The sequence below is a fragment of the Quercus suber genome, unplaced genomic scaffold (assembly GCF_002906115.3).
Source record: "Quercus suber isolate HL8 unplaced genomic scaffold, Cork oak 2.0 scaffold_692, whole genome shotgun sequence".
Lineage (NCBI taxonomy): Eukaryota > Viridiplantae > Streptophyta > Magnoliopsida > Fagales > Fagaceae > Quercus > Quercus suber.
In genome coordinates, this window is record NW_027070133.1 from 205,711 (window position 1) to 229,408 (window position 23,698).

A 23,698-nucleotide genomic window follows, 5' to 3' on the forward strand; every position below is an offset into this window, starting at 1 on the left:
TGCAAAGCTAAACTACAGCCCAAGTTGGCAAAGGGATCAACAAAACCCAAATATCTCTCTTTTTGCCTTAAAATAAGGTAAGCACATATAAAACATCATAAGCAACACATCAGTAAGAATCTCACCTTTCTTTATAAACAATATGGCCTCTTGCACAAATAAAAAATCTCTCAAATCTTAATTGTAAGTTCTAATTTTAATATTCATATTCAACCTTTTGGAGGACCCTAAACAAAGTAATATTCTAATACAAAATTGACCAAATGAAATAATTTTAAAAGTACAATACTATTTTGTTACTTGCATCAGCAAACAATACAACAAAGCAATGGGAATAGGCATCAAAATCACTAACATGGTCATAATTAGGAAAACAACGCTAACTCTATATCAAAAACCAAATTCAATATCAACTTTGATTCATACTCGCGGTAACTCGCCTAACCTTAATTATCGCATTAAAAGGACCAATCTTTGACAACAAATTTAAAAGAAAGAATACGATTCAATAAACAGTGAACAAACCAAATTTCACAAGCGCTAAGAAGATAATACACAAACATAACCACAATTAGGCACTCCAAATAATTATATTTAAAAAAATTACAAAAACCCTCAAAATTTCGAAACCCTAACATTCAGAGCACTCTAAAAACTTACAATTCAAGAAGTAAAAATTGATAAAAATCCCTCAAATTTACGAAACCCACATTGAAAATCTCATATTCCATCTACAAAATATCATTTTGACCAGTATAGCCATGTAAAAACAACAATAACCGAGGCCCAACAATAGAAACAACACAACCCACATTTCATATACACCAACAAAGGCTTATCCAAACATAAAAGTAAAAGTAAAACCCCAAACCCATTTGAAAATCCCACTAAAAGGGTTTCGAAAAAACCAAACATAACTTGCATAAACCCTAACATCTATTCAGATCCAAATTGAAGGGTAAAAAGGGGAGATATACCATAATGAGATTGAAGAGTGTAGCGATCTGAGCGAGTGACTAGAGGGGATACGAGCAAGTGGCACGTGTCCCTCCCTCCCTCCATGTAGCGAGCTCCTGTGACTGAGAGTAGAGAGAAAGAGCTTTTGATCTTCTTGTCGTAGGTTTTGTTCTTCTCTTTGTTTTGCTTTAGGTTTTTAGCTCGAGGAAATCGAAGGAGTTATAGGTTTGTTCGATCTACTTTAGGTGTTTAGGTCAGCGTTTGGTGAACAGAAGGGTTGAATAGATTTTGGGTTAGTATTTATACCAAACCTAAAGTCGCGTTTTTAACTTGCGGCTATAGGCAAAGCTGAAGCCGCGTTTTAAAAGCGCGGCTATAGGAAAACTAAAGGTGCGTTTTAAAAATGCGACTACAGACTAAATTTAAAGCCGCATTTAAAAACGTGGCTATAGGTAAGGTAAAGCCGCATTTCCTAAATGCGGCCATATCTGAGATTGATTTTTTTTTTTTTTTTTTTTCTGATTAGGTTGGTCCTATAGCCACATTTTTAAAACACAGCAATAGCTCATAACCAAAAAATGCGGCTATACACACCTAAAAATGAGGCTGTAGACATACTCTATAGCCGCGATTTAAACACGCGGCTATTCTCTCTCACTTTAAGCCGCGTTTACATAAAACATGGCTAAAAAAAATGTGGCTATAGACCCGCATATTTTGTAGTGTCTCCTTAAAGAGAGCAAGATTTTTGTGTCTCAGTCTGGCATTATTCATTTATATTTCTATTTGTATTGTAACCAAAATATCATTTTATTGGTAATTTCTTCAACAGAAAGTATTTTGTGTTTAATTAGTTTGCTGGAGATGCTGAGAGTGGGCATTCACGAACGGGTCCTGCCTTTGATTCAATCAAGGTTGCTAGGCTGCCTTCATCACTTGAACGACTCTTATGTGTTCGAATTGTAGAATAACTCGTGCTCTTCTCTCATTGTAGAAAGAAAAAGATTCTAATGTCTTGTTGCAGTAAATATTCACTGCAACAAGGCTTCGCAGAAATGGTTTTCAGAAAGTTCAATCTAGGTTCTCATAGTCTCTGATATAGTCATATGCTTATGTATTTGTGGTTGATAGGGTAGCACTAGATACCTCTTTGATGGGCAGCACATTCAATTGTCCAGTTTGCAATTTATGTTGGCATCTCTGATGAGGTTTTGGAAACAAATAGCAACCAAGTTGTAACCCATGATTTCTCTATTATGGTCATTCGATACATGTTGTAATAGCACTAGATACCTCTTTGATGGGCAGCACATTCAATTGTCCAGTTTGCAATTTATGTTGGCATCTCTGATGAGGTTTTGGAAACAAATAGCAACCAAGTTGTAACCCATGATTTCTCTATTATGGTCATTCGATACATGTTGTAATATCTTTGTTATCTGGGTTGCATATGTGGGAGTTAGATTTCTTTAGGCTTAAAAGCTTAATGAAGTTAATTTCTTGTATTTCAGTGGCCCATGATGAATGTGCTTCTGATTGTTTTGTATGGTCGGAAGATTTGTGTGCCAATGTAGGTTGTGCTTTTTTATGTATCCAAGTAATTTTATGTTAAATAAGTATATATTTCTAATCTTACGTTAAAAAAAAAAAAAAAAACTCTAATGAATATAAATAAAACTTTAAGATAATTTAAATTAACAATTATAATAATGTCTTACAAGTATCATTAAATTAATTATCAATATTATACAATAGAAAAATCTATAAACCGTTACTCCTTGATGTATTTTTAAAGTTAAATCTGTGTACCGTTTTTGTTTTTTTATTTTTATTTTTCTGTTCGTGGGGAAAAAGTTTTATCTCTATTTCACTCATATTTTGGAAATTTGACACCTCCCACAACAAAATTGCTGTTTGTTTGGGTGGTTTAAATGTATATTTTTAACATTTCACTTTACTCTAGGTTTTATTTATTTAGTTTTCAAATGACTCGTTAGTCGTTATATATATGAGTTAAGTTCAAGTTACACCTGGTGTAACTCTAAGTAATATTACACCACTCAATAACTTGTTATTGAACTAATATTTTGAAAATCCAACCGTTGAATTACATGTTTTATATGTTCTTAACATGCATGCCAATTTTCATATCAATCGGGTGCTATTTACCATTTGATCTATAAGCTCATTTTTTATGTATTATCTTAAATTACAAAAATTTGAAATTTAACAATTGATTGATGATATGACTATTAATCTTTGATCATCTCAAAATTTTGCAAACATGAAGAATATATAAAGATAATGTAATCTAACGGTGAATTTGTCAATATTCGCATTCAATTAAAAAATATTGAGTGGTGTAACATGGCTTAGAGTTACACCAGGTGTAACTTGAACCCAGCCCTATATGAGTTAAGTTCAAGTTACACCTGGTGTAACTCTATTTCATATATATATAAAATAGAAAAATGAATCTATTTCAAAGTTTGAAAAATAAATTGTTTCAAACATACATTTATAGGCCTTATTTTAAAAAGAAAAAGAAAAAAGAAAATGACACGTGTATGGAAAAAAATATTTTAATGGGTTGCGTAACATAAGTGCCTAAGAGTTTTACTTATGGCTGGGCCCGGACTACATTGCTAGGCCGAAATAGAGGCCCAACTGTACCTTTTGGAGATGACAATGGTATCGGGCACGGTCAGATTACTTGTGTTTTCAGTTTTGTTCCTTTTTTACAAGGGAGGGGAAAGATGTCGGGACAAGACAAAAGGTGTAATCATTTTTTGCTATCCTTAATGATATGGATTTTGCCATATTCAGGATTTTGCTATCCTTTTGAGCAACCTTTTGAGTATTTCAAATACATTTATACACTTTTTTACATACCTTTTCATCTATATATATATATATATATAACATTCAAATAACATTATTTAAACTTCTCTACCAAACACCCCTAAGTCTACAGACATTAAGTTTTTCACAACTAATTGTGGGCAGTGACAGACCTTTTTATAGTTGTATTATGGTTAAATAATGTATTATAAGTTTGGTTTAAAATACTAATATTACTATTTTTGTGTGTGTTTTAATAAGTATTACTGTTTACTAAATAAATAAATAAATAAATAAATATATATATATATATATATTGTTGACGGTGGCAAGAATATTTTTTGGGTAATTATCAAGAAACTTAAATTACACAAAATTTAATTAAAAGAGAACTTCATATATTGATAAAAAAAAAAAAATCGCATACACACAAATACATAAAGTCTTATAATTTCTTTCCACATTTTTTTTTTTTGAAATTTTTGTATGATAGTCTCATTACCAATGTTGCAAGTTACATCTCTATCAAAATTTTAGTTAGATAAAAATTTTATTGGGATTTTTCCTTTTGTTTATAAGGACCTAATATATTGTTAAGTGAACTAAAATTTAAGGACAAAATTTGGCTACAAACTTAATTGTACCATAAGGCTATAACTCATTAAATAAATTAACATGACCACATATTTTGAAAATTTAATTGTTGAATTGCATGTTTTTTATGTTCTTAAAATGAATGTCAAATTTCATGTCAATCGTATGTTATTTACTTTTGATCCATAAATTTATTTTTTATGGATAATTTTACACTACAAAAACTCGAAATTTAAAGATTTGATTGATAACATAGTTATTAATCTTTGATCTTCTTGACAATTTGCAAATATAAAAGATATAAGAAGAAAATGTAATCTATTTAATATGAGAAGGGAGCACAACAAAGTGGCCCATGAGCTGGCTCACTATGCTAGATATAGAAGCAAACCCAGCAAACACAGCCACCGAAAAAAAAAAAAAAAAAACCAGAGAAGCTCCGAGCTTGACGTCCAGCCACCGCGCCGATCGCAGCCGATCTCCAAGCCACATCGGTCTCCAAGCCGATCTCCACTGCGCTTGACGTCCAGCCACATCGCCGATCGCAGCCACGCCACATCGCCGAGCTTGACGTCCAGCCACATCGGTCTCCAAGCCGATCTCCACCACGCGTTGACGTCTAGCCACCGCACCGATCGCAGCCACGCCACCGCACCGATCGCAGCCACGCCACCGCGCCGATCCGAGCTGGCTTGGTGATTCGGCGTGAGCTCTGAGAGAGAAGCTTGAGAGCTGAGAGAGAAAAGAAAGAGAGAGACGATGAGAAACAGAGAGAGGCAGAGAGAGAAAAGAAAGAGGAAAAATGAGAGTGAGAGAAAATTTCGGGTATAAAAAAAGGTATTAAAAAATTATTATTTTTTTTTACAACCCAGCTACAGTGCCATCTTACATTTGAGATGGCACTGTAGCAAAATCCCAAATTTTTTTTAGCATTTGAGATTTGACCTTCCCATTGCTGATGGATTTTGGGGCTTAAATGCCAAATGTTCTTAACATTTGGCATTTAGAAACCCAAATGCGAATGCTCTAAGAGTTTTACTTATGGCTGGGCCCGGACTATATTGCTAGGCCGAAATAGAGGCCCAACTGTACCTTTTGGAGATGACAATGGTATCGGGCACGGTCAGATTACTTGTGTTTTCAGTTTTGTTCCTTTTTTACAAGGGAGGGGAAAGATGTCGGGACAAGACAAAAGGTGTAATCATTTTTTGCTATCCTTAATGATATGGATTTTGCCATATTCAGGATTTTGCTATCCTTTTGAGCAACCTTTTGAGTATTTCAAATACATTTATACACTTTTTTTACATACCTTTTCATCTATATATATAACATTCAAATAACATTATTTAAACTTCTCTACCAAACACCCCTAAGTCTACAGACATTAAGTTTTTCACAACTAATTGTGGGCAGTGACAGACCTTTTTATAGTTGTATTATGGTTAAATAATGTATTATAAGTTTGGTTTAAAATACTAATATTACTATTTTTGTGTGTGTTTTAATAAGTATTACTGTTTACTAAATAAATAAATAAATAAATATATATATATATATATTGTTGACGGTGGCAAGAATATTTTTTGGGTGATTATCAAGAAACTTAAATTACACAAAATTTAATTAAAAGAGAACTTCATATATTGATAAAAAAAAAAAAATCGCATACACACAAATACATAAAGTCTTATAATTTCTTTCCACATTTTTTTTTTTTGAAATTTTTGTATGATAGTCTCATTACCAATGTTGCAAGTTACATCTCTATCAAAATTTTAGTTAGATAAAAATTTTATTGGGATTTTTCCTTTTGTTTATAAGGACCTAATATATTGTTAAGTGAACTAAAATTTAAGGACAAAATTTGGCTACAAACTTAATTGTACCATAAGGCTATAACTCATTAAATAAATTAACATGACCACATATTTTGAAAATTTAATTGTTGAATTGCATGTTTTTTATGTTCTTAAAATGAATGTCAAATTTCATGTCAATCGTATGTTATTTACTTTTGATCCATAAATTTATTTTTTATGGATAATTTTACACTACAAAAACTCGAAATTTAAAGATTTGATTGATAACATAGTTATTAATCTTTGATCTTCTTGACAATTTGCAAATATAAAAGATATAAGAAGAAAATGTAATCTATTTAATATGAGAAGGGAGCACAACAAAGTGGCCCATGAGCTGGCTCACTATGCTAGATATAGTGAATCAAATCAGGTGTGGAAGGGGTGTACTCCCTGGAGAGTCCTACACCTAATCCAAATGGAATGTATCTAGTTTGGTGTTTGTTCTAGTACTCTGTTTGTTCCTTTTCCTGTATCATTGAAGATTATGATTTTCACATTAAAAAAAAAAAAATGTAATCTATTTATGAATTTGTCAAAATTCAGGTATATTAAAAAAAATATATATATATATATATATATATATTGAGTAGAGTTATAGTCTTAGTTTACAACTAAATTTGTTATCAAAGTTTATCGTGCCTAAAAAACTTTAGAGTGGTCTCAAATATTTTTTAAGTATTAAAAATTTATATGTAATAAATTAAATTTTTTCAGATCCTATCGCTAGTGATTATTGATGCGTTATGATATTATTAGTGCATAATAGAAGTACATGCTCATCTCGTATCCTCGCTAAGGTAGAAAAACCCAAGCTGATCGACGCAGAATATTTTGCGATCACTCCTTGTTGTACCAGCATTTGTATATGTTATTCCATGTTAATGGCATGGCCAGAACCTTGAAGCAGGGCCATTGAAGAGCGCTAATTAAGGGTGATGACAAAGTCAGGAGCTCGAGCCCAATCTAAGCCCATAGAAAGACATTATAACTTATAAGACTTTCAAAAATTGAAAGAATAATTTCAGGCTGCACCAAGCATGGGCTTTGGTTGGCTTTATTTCAAAGCTGAATTGTTAACTCGGCAGGGCCCATCTTATAATTTCTGACCCAACAGGCAGGTCTTGTGGCTAACCCAAATGACATTGTCTATCTGTGCTTTTGTGCTTGTATGTGCCACACTTGTAGGAAGAGCTAGGCAAGGTCAATTCTGTAGTAAACTTTGGCATTGCTATTTTGAGGTTCAAGAATATACTCATTTTGAGGTTTACTTCAATTTGTGGCTATAAACTCTCTCGTCTCCTTCTTTTTATTTTTATTTTTTTATTTTTATAAGGCCAATCTCCAGTTTTATCCATGTATACTTTTTTTTAAATACACGATATAATTTTAACTTATGATGTCCACCACTTCATGATGATTGTTCTTTATTATTAGGTCAAGACATCAATTGGTTGTTGGTCTCTTACTTGATGACACTAAACTTTTCCAATTGAGTCAATTGAAACCCACTATTAGATATAATTCATTTGGATCATTATTTGCTCTTTATCGTTAGTTAAGATAACAATCAGTATTTGATAAATGTGGGGTTCAAACTTAGAACTCCAAATCTCTTATTTGACAATATGAAATTTTGCTAATTAAGCTAACCATCGATAACCACACCAAATTACTTCATTGAAGTTGTTAGATAATTATCTAGATAAATGGTATGTAAGACCACTAGAAAAGTCATTGTGGGTTCACAATTTGGACCAATGCTTGTGCTTTACAGCTAAAGCTTTAGTACATTCTATTCATCTTCTCTTTTTCTCTTCCCGGTCTCCATTCCAAGACACAATAATATTTGGGATCCAAAATAAACAAGAAGAAGCTACTTGGCTAACCCCTTGGAAATCTTATATGTTCAGTGGTTCAAACTCGAACCGACTTGTGTCCCCGACAAAGCATTTTATTTTTAAACAGCAAAGAGACAAACATTAGAGGAACGAATCTAAAAGCCAGTACATATTGCAAATGTACCTAAAGTGTCGAATGATAGGAATTGTGACATACGGAGAATCTTGCTATAAGATCCGTCAAATTCTAACATAGCTACTGTCCAAAACCTAGGTTTTGCTCGATCAAACAGGTACAAGAAATTAATAATATCTTGCATGGCATCAATATTGACACGACTGGTATTCTAAGTCGGCAGGCTTAGCTACAATTGTTCTGTCTCTAGTGTCTCATATTTTTTCCCAAAACTTCCTGCTCTAGAATTGATATTTGCATTATGAATGGATAGACATTTGAAATGATTCTTTGCCAAAACCTAGGATAAGTGGATAACCATGGAATAGGGGAAGATTCTGTCTTGAACATACAGTTTGGATGAAGATTAGCTCCAAACCCGCTTACTAGGAATTTCCTCTATCCAACTAGATAGCAATTTATGAGACTATTTATGTATATTATTTAAATAAGGTACAAAATTTATTAAAATAATCATGATATTAAAGTAACACATGAACGGTTTTTTTAATTGTCACATAATGAGTTGAGAAAAATTAAAAAAATAACTCCAAATCAATTTAGAGTTAAGCTTTTTCCTACATCTTTTTTTTCTACATAACCCCCTCCGTAGGAAAAAAGAAAAAACAATGCATAGACTGACTGTAATTGTATGTTACTTGATGAATATATACAATTAATAGAAGTGCCTCAGTACAAAAGACCATATATATATATATATATATATTAGGGCATGTTAAGCAGTTAAGTACACAAAATGCATGAAAAATTTCAAATGGCTTTAAAATAATGCGGTGCTGTTTAATACTGCTAGGCATATTTCCTGTTAGGCTGTTGCCGACCCCTAGTGATAAATTGATAACAACAAGAAATCAAAGGTCCTATCAATTTCACTTGAAAAAGGGAAATAGTACATTTTACTGTTGTTTTTTTTTTCTTCTTGGTTAGAAGTCTACTTAAACCTATCCGTACCCCCTTGGCCGCCACTCGTGTAAGGTATCACATCATTTAAAAATTACAATTTTTTTAATAAGATAAAAATGATAAATATTGTGACATTGAATACACATTTAAAATTAGAATACTTAATCTAAATCATATAATGTATCAATTTCAAATGAAAAGGATTCTAATCTCATTCAATTGATAGATAGCTAGGTTAATTATTTAATAAGTCAAGACTAGAGTCACAATTAATTTCACAAAATATTTCATAACCATCAAGGGGACAAGTTATGAGTAATAAATAATAAAGTGATTTTTTTTTTTGAGAAGAAAACTGGTGGATTTTATTAATGTAATTCAACTATATCCAATAGTAAAATCGAACCAATATGTGATGGGACATTTTCCATTCATACTTGAACATCTGGTATTATAGTGCATTTCTAGCCAGACTATGAGCAACCTTATTGTCGTTTCTCTTAACGCGAGAATACAACAATTTTACAAAATTGTTAGGAAACACTTTCACATCTTCACTCAGTAAACACGTTGGACCCTGCACTTGATCACCCATAAAACCTTTCACACCCTGCATGTGATCAGAGTAAGTGGGATAATTGGTATCAGACCTGTACCTTCTCCCTTCTTTATCTCCTCTCAAGCACGTTACTGAACTAGCTGGATTTGAAGGAAATTTATTAATCTTGAAACTCAATCCTGGAATTTTAGTAAGAGTAGAATCCCAAAGTGAGCTTTTATGATAATAAGGAGTTTCCTTTTCAAGTGACCTTGCCGTTTCAACCATTTTCTTTGGTTCAGCCATCCTTTCCAAATCAGGCGCTAGAATGAGGCTAGAATTAATGCCCTCATTACTTTCAGTTAACGTTGACAGAGCCTCATTCTTAATTAATATCAATTCCATTTTATTAGGGAGAGAAAAATCTGGAATTTTGATATTATGAGAATAAATTTCTTTAATTGCTTGCTCTGTACTCGTTTCTGCCGTTACCAAGCCTTTTGAATTAATTAGAGCATTAATTCTCTCCTTATCATCCTTAGTTATTGTGGGGCCTATGAGCCTCACAGCCTCGGCCCACCACGAAACAGGCCCAAGGCCCAGGCCGAGGAGCATAGGCCATTTTTCTGTTGGTGTTGTTAGGCTAACTTGGGGGAAGCCTTTTTTCCCAATCCGCACCGAGGACCACCTCATCCTCGGCCTGACGAGGGGGATTTTAGGGAGGGACTAACCCCAGAGTAAGCTGTCATTCTCACATTTAATGCATTCAACTAACTCCCCCTGGCCGCATTAATGGGGAGGTAACCCCTTGGCAGGATAACGTTGATCAGAGTGAACCACTTGAGTACCGATAAGGCCTCTGATGGGACGGATGGCCAGATAAGAAGGCAAATAGATGATCAACAGATGGAAAGAGGGGATAGGAAGATGAAAACTATAAAAGAAAAGTTAGTAAAGTAAAGATGGGGAGGGGGGGGGAAGGGAGAACGATAAGGCCTCTTCGGCCACAGGCCGAGGAGCATCTCCCCCCTTGAAAGAGAAACTCTTAGCACTTTTCTTCGTGTCAAGAAAATTCATGCTTGGTGATCGACGGCCAGCACCTAAACCTTTCACCCCACTCTCTATAAATTTATTGTTTGGGCTTATTGGGCTGAAAACTCGTCACCCAGGGTCAATCCAATTTGAGTCCCTACAGTTATCGTATCAGATTTCCCCACCACTGCAGCAATTGATGGACTACCCTCCTCCGATGAAACTTTCTCAATCGTTGTCACCTGACCATAGTACCCAGGAACCAGAATTTCTCTTCTTCCACCTGTCTGATATGGTGCCTCTCTGAGATAGGAACCGAACTGTCGTTTCTCAGTGGTTGGAGAGCTCTTGCTATGAATCCATAGCTCGCATTGTTTGTCATAGTGTTTCAAACGACCATACCTCTCATACTGAAAACAAACCCATGATTTCTCCCCATTCTCTAGCATGAACACCCTACCACAGCATAAAGGAAGAGTAATATCCATTGTGAATAGGAGTGGCAAAATCAACCCAAACCCATTTGCCCACCCAAACCCACCCACTTAAAATAAACCCAAACTCACCCAATTATTAGTTGGGTTAAATGGGTATTAATCCAATTAAATCCAATTAACACTAATATTTATTGGGTTTTAATTGGGTACCCAATTACCCAACCCCAAAACTACTAAAATTACCAAAATACTCTCTCAACCTAAAAAATGACCAAAATAATACCTAAACCCAAAAAATGACCAAAATACCCCGAAACCCAAAAAAAGACCAAAATACCCCCGAAACTCAAAAAAAGACCAAAATACCCCTAAAACCCAAAAAATGACCAAAATACTCTTGAAATCCAAAAAATGACCAAAATACCCCCGAAACCCAAAAAAAGACCAAAATACCCCCGAAACCTAAAAATGACCAAAATACCCCTGAAATCCAAAAAATGACCAAAATACCCCTTGAAACCCAAAAATGACCAAAATACCCTCGAAACCTAAAAATGCCCCCGAAACCCAAAAATAACCAAAATACCCCCCAAAACCTAAAAATGACCAAAATACCCCCAAAACCCAAAAAATGACTAAAATACCCCTAAAACCCTAAAAATGACCAAAATACCCCCAAAACCCAAAAAATGACCAAAATATCCCTAAACCCCAAAAAATGATCAAAATACCTCTAAAACCCAAAAAATTACCAAAATACCCCTGAAATCCAAAAAATGACCAAAATACTCCAGAAACCTAAAAATTACCAAAATACCTCCGAAACCTAAAAAATGGCCAAAATAACCCCGAAGTCTAAAAAATAAGCAAAATAACCCTAAAACCTAAAAAATGACCAAAATACCCTCGAAACATTAAAAATGATTAAAATACCCTCGAAACCTAAAAATTAGCCAAAATAACCTCGAAACCTAAAAATTGATCAAAATAACCTAGAAACCAAAAATGATCAAAATAACTCTGGAACCAAAAAATGACCAAAATAACCCCGAAGTCTAAAAATTGACAAAAATAACCCTGAAACCTAAAAATGACCCTGAAACCTAAAAATGACCAAAATACCCCCTAAACCTAAAAAGTGACCAAAATACCCCTTAAACCTAAAACATGACCAAAATACCCTCAAACCTCTAAAGTGACGAAAATACCCCTAAACCTTTGAAATGACCCAAATAAACCCAAAACCGCTAAAATGGCCACAAACAATGTGAAACCTCTAAAATTTCCAAAAATACCTTGAAACGTCTAAAACGACCAAAATACCTCTAAACCTATAAAACAACCAAAATACCCCTCAAAATATCTAAAATGACCAACATACAACTAATCCTATAAGATGAACAAAATACACTCGAAGCCTCTAAAATTACCAAAATAGGGGTTTGGGGTATCTTAGTCATTTTTTAGGTTTATGGGTATTTTGGTCATTTTTTATGTTTAGGGAGTATTTTGGTCATTTTTTAGTTTTATAGGGGATTTTGATAATTTTTTAGGTTTAGGGTGTATTTTTATTGACTTACAGATTTAAGGGGCTCTTTTTTGTCATTTTATAGGTTTCGGGGAATTTTGGTCATTTTTTAGGTTTCAAGGATATTTTAGTCATTTTAAGGTTTAGGGGTTATTTTGGTTGTATTTAGGTTTCAGGGGTATTTTGGTCATTTTTTAGGTTTCAGGGGGTATTTCAGTTAATTTTTAGGTTTCGAAGGTACATCGATTATTTTTTAGGTTTAGGGGGTATTTTGGTCATTTTTAGGTTTAGGGGGTATTTTGGTCATTTTTAGGTTTCTAGGTTATTTTGGTCAATTTTTAGACTTCGTGGTTATTTTGGCCATTTTTGAAGTTTCGGGAGTATTTTGGTCATTTTTAGTTTTCAGGGTTATTTTGGTCAATTTTTAGGCTTCGAGGTTATTTTGGCCATTTTTTAGGTTTCAGAGGTATTTTAGTAATTTTTTAGGTTTTGGAGGTATTTTGGACATTTTTTGGGTTTATGGGGTATTTTGGTCTTTTTTAGGTTTAGGGGGTATTTTGGTCATTTTTAGGTTTCTAGGTTATTTTGGTCAATTTTTAGACTTCGTGGTTATTTTGGCCATTTTTGAAGTTTCGGGAGTATTTTGGTCATTTTTAGTTTTCAAGGTTATTTTGGTCAATTTTTAGGCTTCGAGGTTATTTTGGCCATTTTTTAGGTTTCAGAGGTATTTTAGTAATTTTTTAGGTTTTGGAGGTATTTTGGACATTTTTTTGGGTTTATGGGGTATTTTGGTCATTTTTAGGTTTTGGGGGTATTTTGGTCATTTTTTAGGTTTCAGGGGTATTTTGGTCATTTTATGGGTTTTGGGGGTATTTTGATCATTTTTAGGTTTCAGGGGTATTTTGGTCATTTTTTGGGTTCTAGGGATATTTTGGTAATTTTTAGGTTTCGGGGGTATTTTCGTCATTTTTTGTTTTTGGGGATATTTTGGTAATTTTATGGGTTTTGGGGGTATTTTGGTAATTTTTAGGTTTCAGGAGTATTTTGGTCATTTTTTGGGTTCTAGGGGTATTTTGGTCATTTTTTAGGTTCTCGGGGGTATTTTGGTCATTTTTTGGGTTTTGGGGGTATTTTGGTCATTTTTTGGGTTTCAGGGGTATTTTGGTCATTTTTTAGGTTTTGGAGGGTATTTTGGTAATTTTAAGGTTTTGGGGATATTTTGGTCATTTTTTAGGTTCTAGGGGGTATTTTGGTAATTTTTGGCTTTCAGGGGTATTTTGGTCATTTTTTGGGTTTTTGGGGTATTTTGGTCATTTTCTGGATTTTGGAGGTATTTTGGTCATTTTTTTGGGTTTTGGGGGTATTTTGGTAATTTTCAGGTTTTGGGGGCATTTTGGTCATTTTTGAAGATTTTAGAGTACTTTAGTCATTTTCACTTTAGTGGCATTTTGGTAATTTTGATAATTGGGTAATTGGGTGGGTTGGGGTTTACCCATAATAATTGGGTTGGGTTGGATTTGGGTTATAAGGAATTAGTTAAATGGGTTTTAAATGGGTAAATGAGTTTTATATACGCAACTCAATTATGCCCACCCCAAACCCACCCAAACCCGCCCATTTGCCACCCCTAATTGTGAAACATTCTCGAATGAAGTTACCTCCATCATCATCTATGGATTTAGGTGACCTTCGGACCTATCCAATGGTTTCCCAAATGCTTTCTGCAATATCATGAACCTGAACCCGAAACAATGCTTTGTCAAAAACTAGATCTTTGAGTTTTGAAAACTCTTCAAATGTTTGCAAGACCACAAGGTGTTTTTTACAACTCCAAGGCTGATTTTTGATTATCCTTTCCACATTTGAACTGTTGTCAAAAACAAAAAGCACCCTATGATCTCCCAGATTTCAAATTTTGTAACCATTCACCAACCTCCATCGCTGCTGAAACGTACGAAGCACTACCTCCACAATGAGATAGCCTAAAGTTAAAAACTTTGCCACTATAATGTATTCCCCTGATTTGTGAATTTTTGGAAGGACAAAACCAGCATGTTCTCTATTAGATAGAGATAATTTAGACAAATTTTTAGTGAGGTCTCCCATGGTGAGCAGTGAAGAATAGAAAGAGAAGTAACACTGGGTAGAAGAGAAACAGGAGTAAAAGTGTTTTCCAAAACCCTCGAACAAAACAAACCAACAAACTTAAGAGGCACACTTGGTGACTCCAGAGGACATAGGAACAAATTAACAGATAAAAAACAAACTCTCCTTCAGAGAAGGGACAAAACTTCTACTGCCTAAGAGAAGAGGGGAAAAAACCCAACTTTCTTAGTGACAGAGAAACAAAACACAGTCTAAAGTGAACGTGATTCTCATATTAAAAATAATAGTAAAGTGATGTTTTTTTTTTTTGAGAAGGAATAGTAAAGTGATGTTAGTGATAGGTCTAAATGTGAATCAATAAAAACTTTATTCTTAATTATTAGGGGCTTATTTGGTAGAGCATTTTAGCAACATATTTTCAGTTTTTAAACAACATTATACGTAGGGGTGTGTAGTCAATCCGCCAACTCGTCAAAACCGACCTGACCCAACCCAACCCATCTGGTGGGTTGGGTTGGGTTACAAAATTTTTTTGATAGCGGGTCGAGTTCGGTTTGGGTTATAAAATTCCAAACTCGCCAAACCCAACCCGACCTACCCATATATTTAATATATATATATTTAAAATATATTATATAATTAATAAAAATTTTAGAATAACTATCTCTTTCGATCCTATATAAAAACCAATTTTCTTTTTTTTTGAGAAACTATATAAAAACCAATTAGTTCACATAAATCCCAGTAAATTACTATTATTGTTTAGTCATTAGTGTTATTTGCTTTTAAGTAGTTACATTTATACTAATTTTTGGCTTTTTAATATATTTATATTTATATATTTTTTTCTACTCAATTTATTTAATAATAATAATAAAAAATTTGTCTAACTTATGGGTTCAACCCGACTCATGTGGGTTGGGTTGAACTTATGTGATAGGTTGGATTGGGTTGAATTTTTTTGACCCACCATGATAGGTTAGGTTAAAAAATTTCCTTAACCCAACTCAATCTGACTCATAAACACCCTTAATATATATATTTTTACACATTTTTTTATCTACTTGTATTTTAAAAAAATCCAAATAACATTCCTCATAAGACTTTGCTCGATACTTATCTAAAAGATGACATTTTAAAGAACACAACCTCACTATATCGTAGGCACGTCATGATTCAGATCCAATACGATACCCTTTGGATGGCCGAGATGAAAAGTTAAGTCTTAGCCATCTGACAAGAAAAAAGTTAAAAAAAAGTAAAATGTTACTCCTATTATTCGATCGGACGGCCGAGATGAAAAGTTCGGCCATTTGGATCTCCAGCAAACCACGAAGGACAAAAAAGACAAAAGGATTGACTTTGTGATGCACTTCAATGAGAATGACAAGACAAGATCAGCGTGAGGATATGAGAATGCATGCCCCACAATATCTTGGTCTTTCACGACTGAAATTTTCTAACACACAAGAATACCGCATTGTCACATGCAAAATTTGAAGTCAGTTTTTATCAGAAATAAAATTTGGAATTTCCACACCCAAGCGAAAGCCAAGTTCTTTTCTAACATTGGTCCAAACATGATCTACAGAGTTGAAAAAACAACGTTATTGGTTGCCCAGTAATATTGGATATGGAATGATGATTGGTGACAATCTGTGACGTTTTTAGCTATTTTTTTTTTTTTTTTTTTTTTGTGATTTCTTTTTGCCAAATTTTGCATGGCTCGTGTGAATGCATCATATCTTATCCAACCTATATTGGCCACATATGTATTATCAACTTATAAGGGCTACTATATGGTTTCGACCTCTTTCATTTAGATTCATATAATCATATGTCAAAAAATTATATTCTTTTAGGTTTTAGGTTATGTTAGACTAATTCCTGTAACAAAATAAGTGTTAGTGAGGATTGTATTTAAATAGTTTGGTTTGTATGTATATTGAGTTGAGTCAAGGAGTAGGGTTAAAAAAAATAAATAAAGATTCATAAGGCTTACTACTTGAATGACCCAATTCTCGCTTGAGTGAAATTGGAAAATTTATTTTGAGACCCTCATTCGACTGAAACTTAAATAGAAAGTTCGGACAATCAAGATTGCGGCAAAAAATAAACCAAATTAGTTGGCTTCACGACTTAACCTAATTCCTCCCATATAAAAGAAGCATTATTAATTGTACAAAATTGAGGTAGAGAGAGGTGAAAATCTTTCCCTATGCTTTTACAAGCTTGATCAATTTATAAATTGATTTTCACAAAGTTTGTTCCTTGACAATGAGTTTACTGTTGTTTCTCTCCAAAGAGTTCTTTAGAGTACCAAAGTTCTAGTCGTTACAAACGAGTTTGTTGGTAGAAGAAATTTTATAGAAAGAGTCTAGAGATTTGGGGTCACTGCGGTGGGAGTAGACCAAATTGTTTATTGAGGTTGCATAAAGAATTTATTTTACAAAATTTTTGTTAGTCTAAACTATTGTACTAGTTTCTTATAAAATGATTTTTCTTTTGAAGAGCTCTTTAAAGTTTCCGTTTTGTCACTATTTTATTAATCTCTTTGCATTGTGGTAATTATTATTGGGCCAAAATTGGCATTTGCCTCTTTTGCCTAAAAGATGTAGCAAAATACCATTATTTTGAAACTATCTAGCAAAATGCTCATGTTTTGAAAATTTACTTTTAAAAAATCGAGTTTTAATGTAAAACTCAATTTGATAAAAATCGAGTTATTTGAAAAAATTCACTTAGAACTTGAGTTCTACATATATATATATATATATATTTTAAAGTTTGATTTCCTATAACTCGATTTTCTAAAAATCGAGTTTTAAAAAGGGTATTTTGTTAGATAGTTTCAGAACATGGGTATTTTACTACATCTTTTGGGCGAAATGGGCAAAAACCCATTTTTTGCAATTATTATTATTGTGATTGTGCTATCTACTAAATTAGCAATTTTTAGGTATAAGCAACAAATTATTCCAAAAATTAGAACATTGGGTCCATCTTAGATTTTTTTCATATCTTAACGGTTGTGCATACAATTACAAATGCAAACAGACTCTTCTAAGGAGGTGTTCAATTTTCATTCACTAAAGTGGTATTTTCTAATGGATATTCCCCATAATATTGTGAAGTTCCTTGATCCTTCCTACAACTAAGTCTTCCATTAGAACTTCTATTCTCCATACCCCTTTGTTCAAAGATTCCATCTATAAAAAGATAACCCTTTATGACTTTGCGGCAAAAATGTAGGACCTGCAGGCCAAGTCTTAGTGGTGGACTTTTTCCCTTCACCATTAAGTTAGGGATTTCAGATTCCCTTGTCTATAAATGGTAAAAAAAAGGATCAACAATCTGATAAACATGCTTAATACCCTGAGCAGACAGATTATTTTATAACATTTTTACAAACTGTTGAGTGACAAATTCTTACTGATTCTCATTTGATCCCATCACTAATATCACATCTTTACTTATCAATAATCACTAATTACATTAGTAGTTTGTAAAATAATTTACGGTTTTAGCATTTTCCTAATACCTTTTACTTTTACATCAACCTTTTGAATCTAAGCAAAGCAAATTTCTAAGAAGAGACACTATTGGACCATCAAGAGTCCAAGGTAGATCGATTTCTCCCACTAGTGAGGAAGGACCACTAGTGTTTTTGAGAAGGAGGAGAATTCCACACATATTACTTTCTATTGGAGTCTTGCGGATAGACTGGATGATAAGGATTCGAAATATCGGTAGGGGTGTATATCAAAGCATCACTTTTTATTTTATTTTTTAAAATTTTTCTTCTTTTTATTCGAACAGATTCCTGGAAAAATTGCTCAAGTAGTTTTCAACTAATGATCAGTGCTAGCCCCATTAGCATGTGGCCAGAATCCTATGACCATGACTCATGCAACTTGAAAGCCCGGGGGCCACTTTTGCCTCCAATTTTTTTGTAGAGATCAATGCAGCAATCTGATAGGGATACAACTTTTTCACAATCTTTTTCAAAATGATTGATAAAACAAGTCGTAATTGGAGCAAGACTATTTTCATATTAAATTTGTTATCGATATCCCATTTAATAAACACCAATCACCACATACCACCTTATCAATTATGAAAAAAAAAAAATTGTGAATTCTTTTTTGGTATCTAAAAGACTTATTGAATCAAGAATAACCGAGGTCTAATTAGAGGTATGATTCATTGATTTGCCAATCAAATTCCAACTTCTAAGGAAGTTGGCAATATGATATGAAAATCAGTGGAGTGTGTCACCCTATAACTTTTGATGAGAGAGTAAGTGTGAGTTTGGATATAGTTGAAATCTAACCATGTTTAAATTTGCGTTTTAAACAGTGGGTGTTGTGTATTATTCACGGGACTTGCAAGTACGAAATTTGGCAAAATTAACTTTAAAACTAGGTCTCATGACACTATTCATACATTTAAAAATTATTTTGTTATATTGTTTTCAGTTTTCAGTAATAAGCAGTATCCAAACAGACTCTAAATGAAAATAGTATCAACAGGTATATATTATGCAGTTAGTATCACAAGAGAGATGCATAAAATTAAGATTTTTTTTTAAAATTTTTTTTAAATTTTTTATAAAGAGAAAGTTTATATTCTAAATGACCTTTTGTTTTGCAAATAGTTTGTATCTAACTTGTTTATATAATTCTAGTGTCTAGAGAGTTTTAGTGCATCAATTTTTTTTTTTAATTTTTAAATAATTCTTAATTAAGTTCTCAATCATATTTTAATCACTACAGCATCAAGATCATAAGGAATCATATACAATGAGGACTTTCCTGTTTCAGCCACACTACTCCTACTTCTCCCAATATCAAGAATTGGCCTTACAGGTTCTAAGAGTATTGAATAGACCAGACTGATGTCTACTAGCAAATTTTCACTAATATAGGTCCCATAGGTTGGGGCTCCCCTATACCAACTTGCACCGTAAAAGCCATGGTATCACACCGCCAAAGCTCCTAAATGTTTAGCTTTTTCTTCCCAACAGATATTTAGTCTCACTCTCACCCTCACCCAATAAATTGTGTCATTTTCTCGATTGAGATTCTCCCTAACCAAGCACAATATGAAGGAATATTAATACGCTCACCCCAAAACTACCAGAAATCAAATCTAAGAATACAAGGAGATCAACCCGCTTCCATGTTAAGCACACAATTCTGAACCAGCAAGTGATAAGCATTGTTTGTTATTGCTCATGTTGACAAAACCAAATGTGGGACTGCGTTTAGGAGTCCTAGTTTTAATTAGGGTTGAAAGACGTACTGATATAACAAAATAGAGGAAAGGGAAATGGTTTTTTTTTTTTTTTTTTTCTTACAATCTTCATGTATCAAATAGAAAAAAAAAGGTTGCTTACAAAACCTAAGAAACTTAAACTTTCTAGAAAAGCTTATCATCTTGTAAAAAGAAAGTAGTGTCTATAAACAGAATAACCTTTAATTTTTATTCTTCTAGAATAAGCATATTGCTTTTTTTAAAACATTCTGTTTTTGTTAGGTATCATTAGTAAGAATTGATGGAGATTAGGGAAAGTGGGAGTACATGAAAAGCTTAATCTCTTGTTCTATAATGTAGTCGGCAATTGTGCATATGTATCATTAATATTTCTACCTAAAATAATGAAAAAGTGAAAAAGGTTCTGTCAAGATAGTGACTCACATTCTAAATAAAAAAGTAACACAAATAAGGGCCATAAATGCATCTTTATATATATATAAACTAGTATGTAATTTTTATTTACCCATATGAATTATAAATTGTAGTGGTACTATTGATGTTAGTTTAGATTATTAGATATATAGGACATTAGTTCAACTATGATATTTGGAGGTACTAAAATTATTTTTCCTTGCAATTTTAATGATATTGGTTGCATTAAGTTTCTCATTACATTGTTATTATATATATAATTTTAAAAATCACTATTGGACACTATATATACAATATCAATTCACTATCATTGTCCGTGAAATTCTACTAAATATAACACAAAATAAAAGAATAAATTGATTCAATAATATCTCATAAATTGAATGAAGATAGGTGCATGGAATCGTTTAATTTAATTACAGTTTGTTATATTCAATATCTTTATATACAAAATATGTAAATAGAAACGGTATAAAAAATATATTCACTAGTTAAAAAAAAAAAAACAGTAAAAATCTAAATAATTTAATTTGTATGAAAAGCTAATATAGGCAAAATCTAATTTTGATTATAATAAAATTTTCTCTAAGCTTTGGTTTTAAATATATATAAATATATATTACCTAGATTTATTTATATTGGACTCATAATTTTCTACACTAAATTAACTCACATGATACAAAAATTTTAGATTAGATGGGACATGTGGCACAAGCTTAAATTCTAATTGAAATCCAATTTTTACTCTAATTTAGTTTGTAATTCCATGCACATGTATGGATACACTTAAAGATATATAATAAGATGTATAATATAATTCTTATATATATAATTTAAATACTATTGATAGTCATTTTTATATTTTATTAATTCTTTTAAAAAATTTGTAAAGATATTATTAGGTATAAAATGTAAATTGTTTATGTTTTTTTAAAAAGAATTATTGTGAATCACTTTTTATTTTTTATTTTTATGATTCATTTATTCTAAACTCTTTGGTTTTTGTACTTAATAACTCACTTGGATGAATATTTATGATGTGATCCCACATTTGATTCTAAAATTAAGAAATAAAACTCTTTAAGAATAAATAATTTAGGACACATGATACAAAATTGGAACTCTAATTTGGAATTCTAATTTGAGTTTCTCTTAACTGCACTTATTGTTATCTATATATATATATATATATAGATTAACTTACTTGGCACAAAAATTTAAAAGCTTAGATTAGATAAGGCACATGACGCAAAATTAGACTCTAATTGAATTTCAATTAGAAATCTAATTAGATTTCTCTCAACTTTGTCTATCAATATATATGTATATATTGTTATGTGCCTCAAGTGAATAATAGGTAGGGGCTTAGGAGTGAAATCCCATTGTATGATAAAACTATGTTAGGAAAATCAATGCATTGAGTTTAGGGTTTCTTAGGCAGTATAAACTACAAATGCACCTGTGGACATAGACAAACGGCCAAAATATCTTAAATCTATGTGTAAGAAAAAAAAAAAAAAAGGAGGAGGGGGGGGGGGGGGGGGGTGGGGGTGGTGATTTTCTATTTTCACTAATACTTAGAATAGAAAACTTCAACAAGGTTAAACCAAACTGGGCCACTGCTAGAGAATCTCACACATTATTACATTTCAGTTGCCCGTGCTTGACTATTAACCTGATATCTGCTAAGATACGATTGTGGATCTTCATCATTATCAAGGGTGAAAGAGATATATGGGCCAGCCAAGCTCAATGCATGTGTTCATCCAAGTGAGGTAAAACTTCAAATCACTTTCCCTATAACTTCCAAGGATGAGAACATATGGCAATAAAGAACAATGATTTCTAAACCCTAATGGATTAAAATTTAAGACAAAGTGGCCAAACTCCTTGACCGTACTCTAGAAAACCATCCTGAACTAATAGCTAACAACAAAGTAAACAGATCCTCTGTGGATACCCTTGTTATTTATAGCAGTACGGTATGTCGTATTCTTGTTATGTGCTTTGAAACTGTCTGCCACAAGAAAGTACTAAACAAAACTCTTATCAAACAAAATAATTCATTCTCAACTTATTCTACATACATATATATATGCTTCCTGTTATGACATTTGTTTTTCTGATTCATCATAAAACTTGCTAAAGATTCTCACATTAGCTGAAGATAATGCATATATTAATCACGAATCACTTTTGGACTATGCATCCATAATTACATGATATCATATATGCTTTGAGTTCAAAGCCATATCTATCAGTGGTAACATAATACCATCACCCTCAACCATTCATTGAAGTTTGATGGTAATAATTGAATTAGGGAACTTTCATTGTCTGATAAAAAGGAAATCTCCAAAGTACATTTTGTTGAGAGGAAACCATTCTGAGAGAAAAACCAACATCCACGAAAATAAGGTCCCAACTACTAAAGAAAGTCGGTAATATATGTTGACCTCTCCTGGGAGAAGCAAACATGATATAATCAATGTAACTCATTTGGCCAGCTAGAGTGCTTGGAATGTTGTTCAGGACAGAGTACATTGATAAGTTCACCTGTAAATGAAGAGAATTCTACAAGCCTTTTATTGTAGCTAGCAGATCTCCATTGTGGTTCAAAAGCGAAAAAGTTTTGGTACCTTCATTGGATTTATTGTGGTCATTGCAAGTGAAAGTAAGAGTACGTAGGATAAGAAAATGAGAGGGGAAAAATCTGAATGAAATCCAAACAGATAGAGAAACTCACCGTGGCATTCTTATCTTCTATGGCTTTAATCCTATAAAAATTATGTAATTTCCTGGAGATAGGCAGCTTTCATTGGATACATGTTTAGATTTGTAATTTGTAATTTAAACCATGAAACGTAAGAAAGAGGATCCTCAAGCTTATTTCACGGTTAAAAGATTTTTGTTTATGAATTTCATGGTGTACAAAATGTCATGTCTTCTAAAATTTTATATGACGTGATACTGGATACATTTATACATATATAGTTTTGTAATATTGATTCATTTCAAATAAAGAAAGCCTAGCTCGTGTCTTCTTGTTTCACAATCAACAAACCACCCCAAGTGAAAATTATGTAATTTTCCTGAAGATAAGCAGCGTTCATTGGATACCTATTTAGATTTGTAATTTTTAATTTAAACCATGAAACGTAAGGAAGAGGAT